Here is a 9,865-nt window from a genome sequence, read left to right on the forward strand (position 1 = left end):
CTTGTCCGACATCGGAGGGTAATCCAGGAGCATTTGAGCTCGCGCCAAAGCTTCTGCTGGAGTGGTGGGTGGCAGTGGCGGACGGCGCGAGGAGCGGGATGTGCTTAGACTTCTAACTATGTTAGAAGGAGCAGTATCCCGTCCAGGCGACCGTGCCTCGCTCGTGCCTGCACGCTGGCGCGCATGCTGGTCTTGAGCGCCCCGAGATCCACCAACTTGGTCTTGGCCTATCATGCGTATGGCAGTGCGAGTGCCATGACGCGGTTGGTCCTGCGCCTCCTGAGATGGGCGCGGAACAATCGCGGACGTCGAGGTATGTGCCGCCTTGCCCTTGGACTTGGCGACGTCGTGAGCTTCCTCATCGACATCCGTTCTTCCGCCGGCGTCCATTTGTCACATCCCTAGCCTTTCTATGCACTTGGACTATCTTGGTTGCTGCATCATGTTTAAACTTCATTTAAACTTGAAATGGGGATTGATCAAACCCTAGCATCAATGAAATTCAAACAGGTTCAACTAAAAAAATATATTTTCAGGATCCCAAATGGCCTTAAAAAAATGTTCACCATTTATGGAAAGTGTTGGATAGAGTAACCAGAGATGATGCATATTTTTCCATGGCATTTTGGATTTTGAATTAATTCAAACATATTTGATTTGGAGCTATTTAAATGCTATATATATATTGTAGATGCTCCAAAAATGTTGGAAATTGTTACGGGTCACTGGAATAATTCAGAAGGCACCCCTAATTATTTCCAGGATTTTATGAAATGGTTTAGTATTTATTTTAAACCAGAACATAAAAACAGGAAATAGAAAAAGGAAACAGAAAGGGGAAAAGCCTTACCTGGGCTTTCTTACCTGGTGCTCCTGTAGCCCAACACTGTGCATAGCCGGCCCAGCCCAGCTCCACCTCCCCGGCCCAGCCCACCACACGCCGGCCACCTCCTGCTTACCTGCTCGCCGCTGGAGGCACCTGAGGACGCCACGCACCACCCCGGGACCTCTCGCTTCTTCCCCCGTGCTCATCCCCTCCCCTGTTCCTCTCGCACGCAGCCACCGAACGCCATCGCCGCCGCGCTCGCTGCTACCGTGGCCACCGACCACCCCACGCCTTGCCTACGCGCCAAGAAGCTCCGCTCCGATGCCCTCTTTCTCCTCACCGATCCTCAAGACGCCGGAAGCCCCTGGACGCCGCCAACATCGCCGTTTCCCTCGTCGGCCACCGGAGATCGCCGCCGCCCGTACGTCGCCTCCAACGCTTCCCCGAGCCATCCGACACCGCCAAACGAAGCGCTGTGAGCCACGCCGCTTTTCCCCCTGTTCCCCCTCGCTCGTTCGTTCCCTAGTCGTACCCTCCACCGCACTCGTGAGCTCGTCGCCGCCAGCTGTGTCGCCGCCGTGGCTAGAGCTCACACACGTCGCGTCTGAGCATACCACCGTGCTCAGCGCGATGCCAAAAGCCCAAAACCCCAACCCACTACTCTTGTCGTTCGCTGTAGCGTCGTGTCCGCCGACGCCCGAACTCCAGCTGCCGCCAAAGCTCGTCGCCGGCATGATTCCGGCGACCCCCGCGTCCAACTCCCCTGCTCCTCGATGCGGGCAAGCAAGGGCTACACCCTGGTGCCCTCGGCTCGTGCAGCCGGCGTCCGTAGCGCGATTCCGGCGCGCCTCCACCGTGCTGGATGGTCGCCGCCGGCCAAATTCCGGCGTGCTGTCGTGGCCACGAGATTAGTACTAATCACCGCCACTAAACAACCACCTGAGCCAATGACAGTTGGGCCCCACGCCCTAACTAAACCAAATTTTATTTGCGTTTAGACTGATCCAACCTCCACGGGCCCCACAGGTCAGTTTGACCTGGCCACGTCAGACGTTGACCGACCCCACACGTCAGTATTGACTTGCTGACGTGTCTGTTGACCCGGCCCCACCTGCCATTGACACTAACCAGCCCCAGTCACTGACCAGTGGACCCCACTGGTCAGGTTTGACCTGGACCGCACCCCGTTGACTCGCTTACGTCATGCTTACCTAGTGCTGACGCAATAAATCATTTTCTGGTTTTAAAATAATTCAGGAAATTCCAGAAAATATCCTAAACTTCTAAAATTCATAGTAATTCAACCGTAGCTCAGATTGAAATAATTTATATATGAAAAATTATCAGAAAAATCCAATCTATCCATCTGTACCATTTTCATGCATGTTTGAACAAGTTAACCTCACTGTTTAGGATGAAACATGAATAGGGCAATTTTGATAATAGTTATGGAGTTGGGATTTGATATAGTTTTGAATTCCACTTCAATCAAAATGACTTGCTGTTGCATTAGCCCAAATCACAACATATTGCCATGTCATGATCATGCATCATATTGCTGCATTGCATTGATTGTGTTTCTTCCTTGTTTGTCGGTGCTTGTTCCCCCTCGGTGGGCGTATCCCGATGATGAGTTCGATGACACCGATGAAGAACTATATTATCTTCAGAAGTGCCAGGCAAGCAAAACCCCCTTGTTCATTCCGATACAAACCCACTCTCTCGCTCCTGCTCTCTTTTACTGCATTAGGACAACATCGATGCAACTGTTACTTGCTGCGGTAGTTGAACCCCTTTATCCTCTGCATGACCTGTCATTGCCATAGTAAATAGATGAAACCCACTAGCATGAGTAGGAGTTGTTTGAGCCCTGATGTGCCTACTCATTCATGCTTGTTTGTCATGCCTGCTATTGCTTAGAGTTGAGTCAGGTCTGATTCATCGGGGATGAATCAGAGGTGTGTGAACATGTCCTACTATTGAGAGCTAAGTGTGTGAACACGATTTGGTAAAGGTAGCGGTGAGAGGCCATGTAGGAGTACATGGTGGGTTGTCTCATTGTAGCCGTCCTCAGGAACTGAGCTCTGTGTTTGTGATCCATGAACAACTACTACCACTCATTGGGATCCTTAATTGACCCTCTCGGCTTCTTAATCACCCTTGTTCTCTGTCCAGGAGTTGCAACTAGTTTCTGGTGTTTGTAGGTAGTTTTAGTAGTCTACCAAGTGGCACCCGGTATAGGTGGGCTTGGGACAGAATAGGCACAGTGGCCCGGTGTACCAAGTGGCACCCGGATGGTGGACTTGGGAACCCTCCACAAATCGTTTGGGGCCGTGAGCGACACCCCGGCCGGATCTCCTTGCGGATGGAACCCGAATAGGCGATAAACCTAGACGAGAGACTTGAGTGTTTAGGTAGGCCATGGCCGACACCCTCGCTGGGCTTCCACTTGAAGGTTGCCGAGTACATGTCGTGTAAACAGCGGTAAGTGGTGAGAGCGTGTGTGAAGAAGTACACCCCTGCAGGGTTAATATGATCTATTCGAATAGCCGTGTCCACGGTAAAGGACTTCTGGGTTGCCTGTACAGTTCGTAGACAAGTGAAAGTGGATACTCTAAAATACGCAAGATAAGCATGAGTGCTATGGATGGCGTTCTCGTAGGGAGACGGGAGCGGATCCATAGTGGTGTATTGATATGGTGAATACGTGGACTCGTGTGCGCCACCTCAAAAGAGTTACTTGCAGTCGTAGTACAGGATAGCCACTGAGTCAAAGCTGGCTTGCTGCAGTTAAACCCCACCATCCCCTTTGTTGATAATGATGCATATGTAGTTAGATCTAATGTAAGTCTTGCTGGGTACATTTGTACTCACGTTGCTTAATTTATGTTTTTGCAGAGAGACTTCAGTCTCGCTAGTAGTACCACGTGGACTTCGACGTTTAGCTTGTTACCTCAGCTACGATCTTGTGCCTTTGGCAGGATCTAGTAGATACACAGGCTTCTCAGCCTTTTTCATTTGTAGATGTCTGTACTCAGACATGTTAAGCTTCCGCTTGTGCTTTGATTTGTATGCTCTGATTGTTGGGTCATGAGACTCATGATTGTAATATCTCGCTCCTCGGAGCCTATTGAATAAATACTTGAGTTGTAGAGTCATGTTGTGATGCCATGTTGTATTTGCACATATCGAGCATATTGTGTGTATGTTATTGAAATGCTTGGTATGTGTGGGATCTGACTATCTAGTTGTTTATCCTTAGTAGCCTCTCTTACCGGGAAATGTCTCCTAGTGTTTCCACTGAGCCTGGTAGCTTGCTACTGCTCCGGAACACTTAGGCTAGCCGGCATGTGTCCTTCTTCGTTCCAGTGTCTGTCCCCTCGGGGAAATGTCACACGATGAATTCCAGAGTCCTGTTAGCCCGCTACAGCCCGGTTCACCGAAGTCCTGCTAGCCCAGTGCTATAGTCTGGATTCACTCACTGATGACCGACACGTTCGTTGTTGGGTCATGTATGCCTGTCCCTGGAAGTTAGTGCCACTTTGGGTTCACATCTAGCCATGTCAGCCCGGGTTCTTTGTCATATGGATGCTAGCGGCACTATCATATACGTGAGCCAAAAGGCGCAAACGGTCTCGGGCCAGGTAAGGTGGCACCCGTGGAATACCGTGTGTGAGGCCGCAAAGTGATATGATGTGTTACATGCTAGATCGGTGTGACTCAGGATCGGGGTCCTGACAGCTTTGGTATCAGAGCCTGACTGCCTGTAGGTTTACCAAGCCAAACTGGTCGAACTTGAGTCTAGAAGTTCTTTAGTTATATAAGGGAATTGATTGTGGGATGGAACGTAAGGCTCTTTTTACTCCTTATACCTTATGCCCTTCTGATCCGAGTCATCTTATCTTTCCTACGGGAATTAATAACTAGGCTTCTCACCTTTCTATTAGGATCACGTGTTACTAATCCGTAGACTTATAAGATTGTTGGATTTAAGTCTTAGTTTAGTTCCTACTACTTCCGTATGTTAACTATTGATCCCGAAACCTTGATATTGTGCTTCTGAGTGGTTATGCCACCATTTTTGTAGCATGTCTCCAATCTTTTGAGCATTTGCAGCCGTTATGCTGTCCGAGTCATCCCAGGTTTTTAAACAGTCTGATGCATTTGCAAATCCCTTCCTCCCGTTTCGATGTTCCTTTGGGCCAGATTAACCACACTAATCGGTGAGTTGAGGTACTCTATTGCCTTGGAATTTATGTTGGAGCTATTAATATGACCCTAGGTGTCTAGAGGATCATCTAGTAGTCTAGCCATGTTTTGTGATCCCAGTGTGATGACTCTGGCCATCATTCCCGAAAGCATCCCGTCATGCCACTTAGTTAGTAGGCATTCCACTTCTGGGTTTCTGAACCCGAGATTTCCCTACTTACTTCATGTTGTTAGTGTTGCTCGTACCTTTAGGATATTAGTAACCTTTGTGATAGTCCTCGAGGTACGTGGTATATCGTTCTTCCAATACCATGAACCAATATGGAAGTAGTCTTTCTGAGCCAAAAGATCACAAAAAGAGTGCTCTTGATGAGTTCTCCATTCTATATCGTGACTCTGCCAGTCCTACCTCTCTGCATGGGTTATCCGGAAGAAACATGTTGAATTTGGTTCGACATACCAATCTATGCATCCACAACTCAGAAAATTATATGTTCTTTGAGTTGTCCCTCTTAGTTGTCTTCTGACCCTCGTCTATCATTTGATAGTTAAGAGTATGCGTGCATTCCTATTACTCTTGTGGTCCGTCAAGCCATTCTATTCCGGAATGACTAGGAGAAACAAACTCCAGTACCTCATCCACATCCAGGATTGGGTCAAAGTAGTTGTATTCCACGGATCAAAATGCTAATCTAGCTCTTGTTCCGCTCTACCTTGGAGTATTACCATCTTTATATCAAGAATGTCATGGGAATTGTGCACCATCTCTTGTGAATTCTTGACATAGTGATACTTCTCTCCATCCTTATTCATTTCCCGGTTCCGTGTTATCGCAACCGGAATGCCGACAAGTGAATCATGATGTGTGAAACCTATACGCCTAGCAACTCCGTTGCTTGGTAGTTAAATGGACAACAACCTCATTCTTAGCGTGTTGATTATTGAATTATCATTCTAAGACTGATCGTGCTACCTAGTCCTTATTTCCGGTGCACTCTTCGATCAATGAGTTAGGATTATTCAATACCTTGCTTATTTGAGCATCTCATCTTGCCCTGGAAAGCAAGATTGTTCTCAAGCCTAGTGACATATCGGTGGTTCGTGATTTTCTGTATATCTTCTCGGAAGTATCACCAAGTCGTCACCTGACTGCTATGTTGAGCTCGTGATCAAGTTGGTTTATTCCTGTAAACCACCCTTTCTCCAAGAATCCGTGTTGGATACCCCTGAGCTAGTTAGTTAAGCTAAACAACAACTTGAAGGGTTGGAAGATGAAAGCTTGTCCGACTCAGTTCATTTTAAGGGATATCTTCTGTGTCTGTTGAAGAAAGATGATATCTTCATCAGTTGGTCCTCATGATCAGTTGTTGGATCTATTGTCTTGTCCAACCTTTTATTTGGGCGTGGGCTATCCTCAAATCAAGTCAGAACCAACGATGCTCGTAATGTTGTATTATTCGTGGTTGAACCCTCGGGCATACACCATTACATCTTTTGGTCTGACCAATGCTATCACCTTGTTCACCTAGTCGTGGAATTCCATCTTCATGGAAATCTCGATGATTTGTTGTTGAGCCCATCAACATCATTTTATCTTCTCCAAGATCTTGTTGGACAATAAGTTAGTGTTGGAAACTTTTGAAAGCATTTTCTTCATTCTAGCTCGTGAAGTATTTGTTTGATGAAAGGAGTGACTTCCTCTTATACACGTGCATTTGGTGAAAGTTGCCGCCGTGAATTTGAGAAAGTTAGTTTTGCTTCCTCTGGAATCATCCCAAGTCAGTCATACACATGTGCAAAGTATTCTGTGGTTTGGAGATTTAAAACCTTCATTCTATAAGCATCCCTAGCACACCAAGCCACTGATTAATTTGTTCAAGGAGAAGGAGTTGTTGTGCAAATACTAGTTCATGCACAAGATTCTTATATCCTCAATGATGGTTCCCTACCAGAACTCGGTAGTGTTTTATTGTAAGACTACCCTGTGATCATGTTTGTCTGAGACAACGTGTTCACACATGTGTAGCAGAACCAGCTCATGTTTTGGAGCTTGCTATCGTAGTTCATTTCCCGAGAATCTCGCAACGTCATTTCGTCGATTTGTGTTGCAACTTTCGTTTTTCTTCCTAGACTCGATGAGTCTGGAATATCCTGACCCCAACCAGATCTGAATCTCAGGCAGATATGATGGTTGGAACATTTCCCAAGAACTATAATATTGGTTCCTCGATAATTGGTAAAGTGGATGTCGTGGCCAGCACACCCAGCCGGAAGACCTATTACTGTAGTATCTTGTTTGAGGAAGTTGGCCACCTCCCCATAAGGATTTTGTAGGATCTACTCCCTAGTTGTTCCTTATGGATTTTTGTGTTCCCGAAGTCCGACCTTTACTTGATGTTCTAGATATCAAACCATATGAATGGGATACACTAGTACATCAAGGGGAACATTAGAAGCGGAGTGCTAAATGTCTCGCGGCATCCAGATTTTGATTCCTTGGCATCGCTAAGGTGAAATCTGAGGAAGTGTTATCTTCCTATGCGTCTGCATCGTCCATCACTATCCATCATGGTAGTATGTTGTGTTGCCAGGATCCTTGACATGGATATTGGTAAAACCTTGATGATTATGGAAATGCTCAGTTCTTGAGGGCACGCACAAGCGCTAGGTGTTATCATTGGCACTAACTGGGATTGCTCTTAGTTTCCTCGGTTATGCTATAACCTTTCAAACAGTGGACTCACTCTCTACTGTTGGGCTTCTCCCCAGTTACTAAAATCATCCCTTGTGTTGTCTTCAACAAGGTAATCCACATCATCCGTTCTAATCCGGGTATGCCATTCTACCGAACCCCTCCAAACGATCGCTCGAGAATTGCCTTAGGCTGGTATAAAGAGTTTCAATGGTCGCTGACTCAAAGGTAATTCTTTTTGCCACTTAAGGGAATATTTTTACTAGTCACCTTTCCTAAGGTGCCCCGTTTTGGAATCATGGCAATCTCCCTTGCTACTATGAAACCCTCGTCAAATTGTTTCTTCTGTCGCTCCTAATGCATGTTTTGCCTCCCAGCTCGAGAGATGTTGCTATGTCTCATTCCGGGAGTTGATGTCGAGTTGTTCGATCTCCAAGGAGATCAATCTTTCTAGAGTTTTCTCTTCCCTCCCTTTGCCATGTTGGTTAAAGTTCTCAGGGCAAGGCTTCGAGACAAAGATGGTGATCGAATCAACGCTTTTATGAAGTGCACCCTGGATCGTGAAGATTGTGTTAGTTTGCGTTCCCCCTTCGTCTTACCCTACGCTTGAATCTCGGGTTGAGATTCTTGTTTAGTGGGGGAGAGCTGTCGCGTCCCTAGCCTTTCTATGCACTTGGACTATCTTGGTTGCTGCATCATGTTTAAACTTCATTTAAACTTGAAATGGGGGTTGATCAAACCCTAGCATCAATGAAATTCAAACAGGTTCAACTAAAAAAATATATTTTCAGGATCCCAAATGGCCTTAAAAAAATGTTCATCATTTCTGGAAAGTGCTGGATAGAGTAACCGGAGATGATGCATATTTTTCCACGGCATTTTGGATTTTGAATTAATTCAAACATATTTGATTTGGAGCTATTTATATGCTATATATATATATTAGATGCTCCAAAAATGTTGGAAATCGTTATGGGTCACTGGAATAATTCAGAAGGCACCCCTAATTATTTCCAGGATTTTATGAAATGGTTTAGTATTTATTTTAAACCAGAACATAAAAACAGGAAATAGAAAAAGGAAACAGAAAGGGGAAAAGCCTTACCTGGTGCTCCTGTAGCCCAACACTGTGCATAGCCGGCCCAGCCCAGCTCCACCTCCCCTGTCGTCTTCCTCCTTTTGCCAGGAGGACGAAGGGCGCGTGCCCGGCGCACGCGACCACACGCCGGCCACCTCCTGCTTACCTGCTCGCCGCTGGAGGCACCTGAGGATGCCACGCACCCCCCCGGGCCCTCTCGCTTCTTCCCCCGTGCTCATCCCCTCCCCTGTTCCTCTCGCACGCAGCCACCGAACGCCATCGCCGCCGCGCTCGCTGCCACCGCGGCCACCAGCCACCCCACGCCTTGCCTACGCGCCAAGAAGCTCCGCTCCGATGCCCTCTTTCTCCTCACCGAACCTCAAGACGCCGGAAGCCCGTGGACGCCGCCAACATCGCCGTTTCCCTCGTCGGCCACCGGAGATCGCCGCCGCCCGTACGTCGCCTCCGACACTTCCCCGAGCCATCCGACACCGCAAAATGAAGCGTTGTGAGCCACGCCGCATTTCCCCCTGTTCCCCCTCGCTCGTTCATTCCCTAGTCGTACCCTCCACCGCACCCGTGAGCTCGTCGCCTCCGGCTGTGTCGCCGCCGTGGCTAGAGCTCACACATGTCGCGTCTGAGCATACCACTGTTCTCAGTGCGATGCCAAAAGCCCAAAACCCCAACCCACTGCTCCTGCCGTTCGCTGTAGCGTCGTCTCCGCCGACGCCCGAACTCCGGCTGCCGCCAAAGCTCGTCGCCGGCATGATTCCGGCGACCCCCGCGTCCAACTCCCCTGCTCCTCGATGCGGGCAAGCAAGGGCTACACCCTGGTGCCCTCGGCTCGTGCAGCCAACGTCCGTAGCGCGATTCCAGCGTGGCTCCGCCGTGCTGGATGGTAGCCGCCGGCCAAATTCCGGCATGCTGTCGTGGCCACGAGATTAGTACTAATCACCGCCAATAAACAACCACCTGAGCCAATGACAGTTGGGCCCCACGCCCTAACTGAACCAAATTTTATTTGCGTTTAGATTAAACCAACCTCCACGGGCCCCACAGG

This window comes from Triticum aestivum, chromosome 1B, assembly GCF_018294505.1.
Source record: "Triticum aestivum cultivar Chinese Spring chromosome 1B, IWGSC CS RefSeq v2.1, whole genome shotgun sequence".
Taxonomy (NCBI): Eukaryota; Viridiplantae; Streptophyta; class Magnoliopsida; order Poales; family Poaceae; genus Triticum; species Triticum aestivum.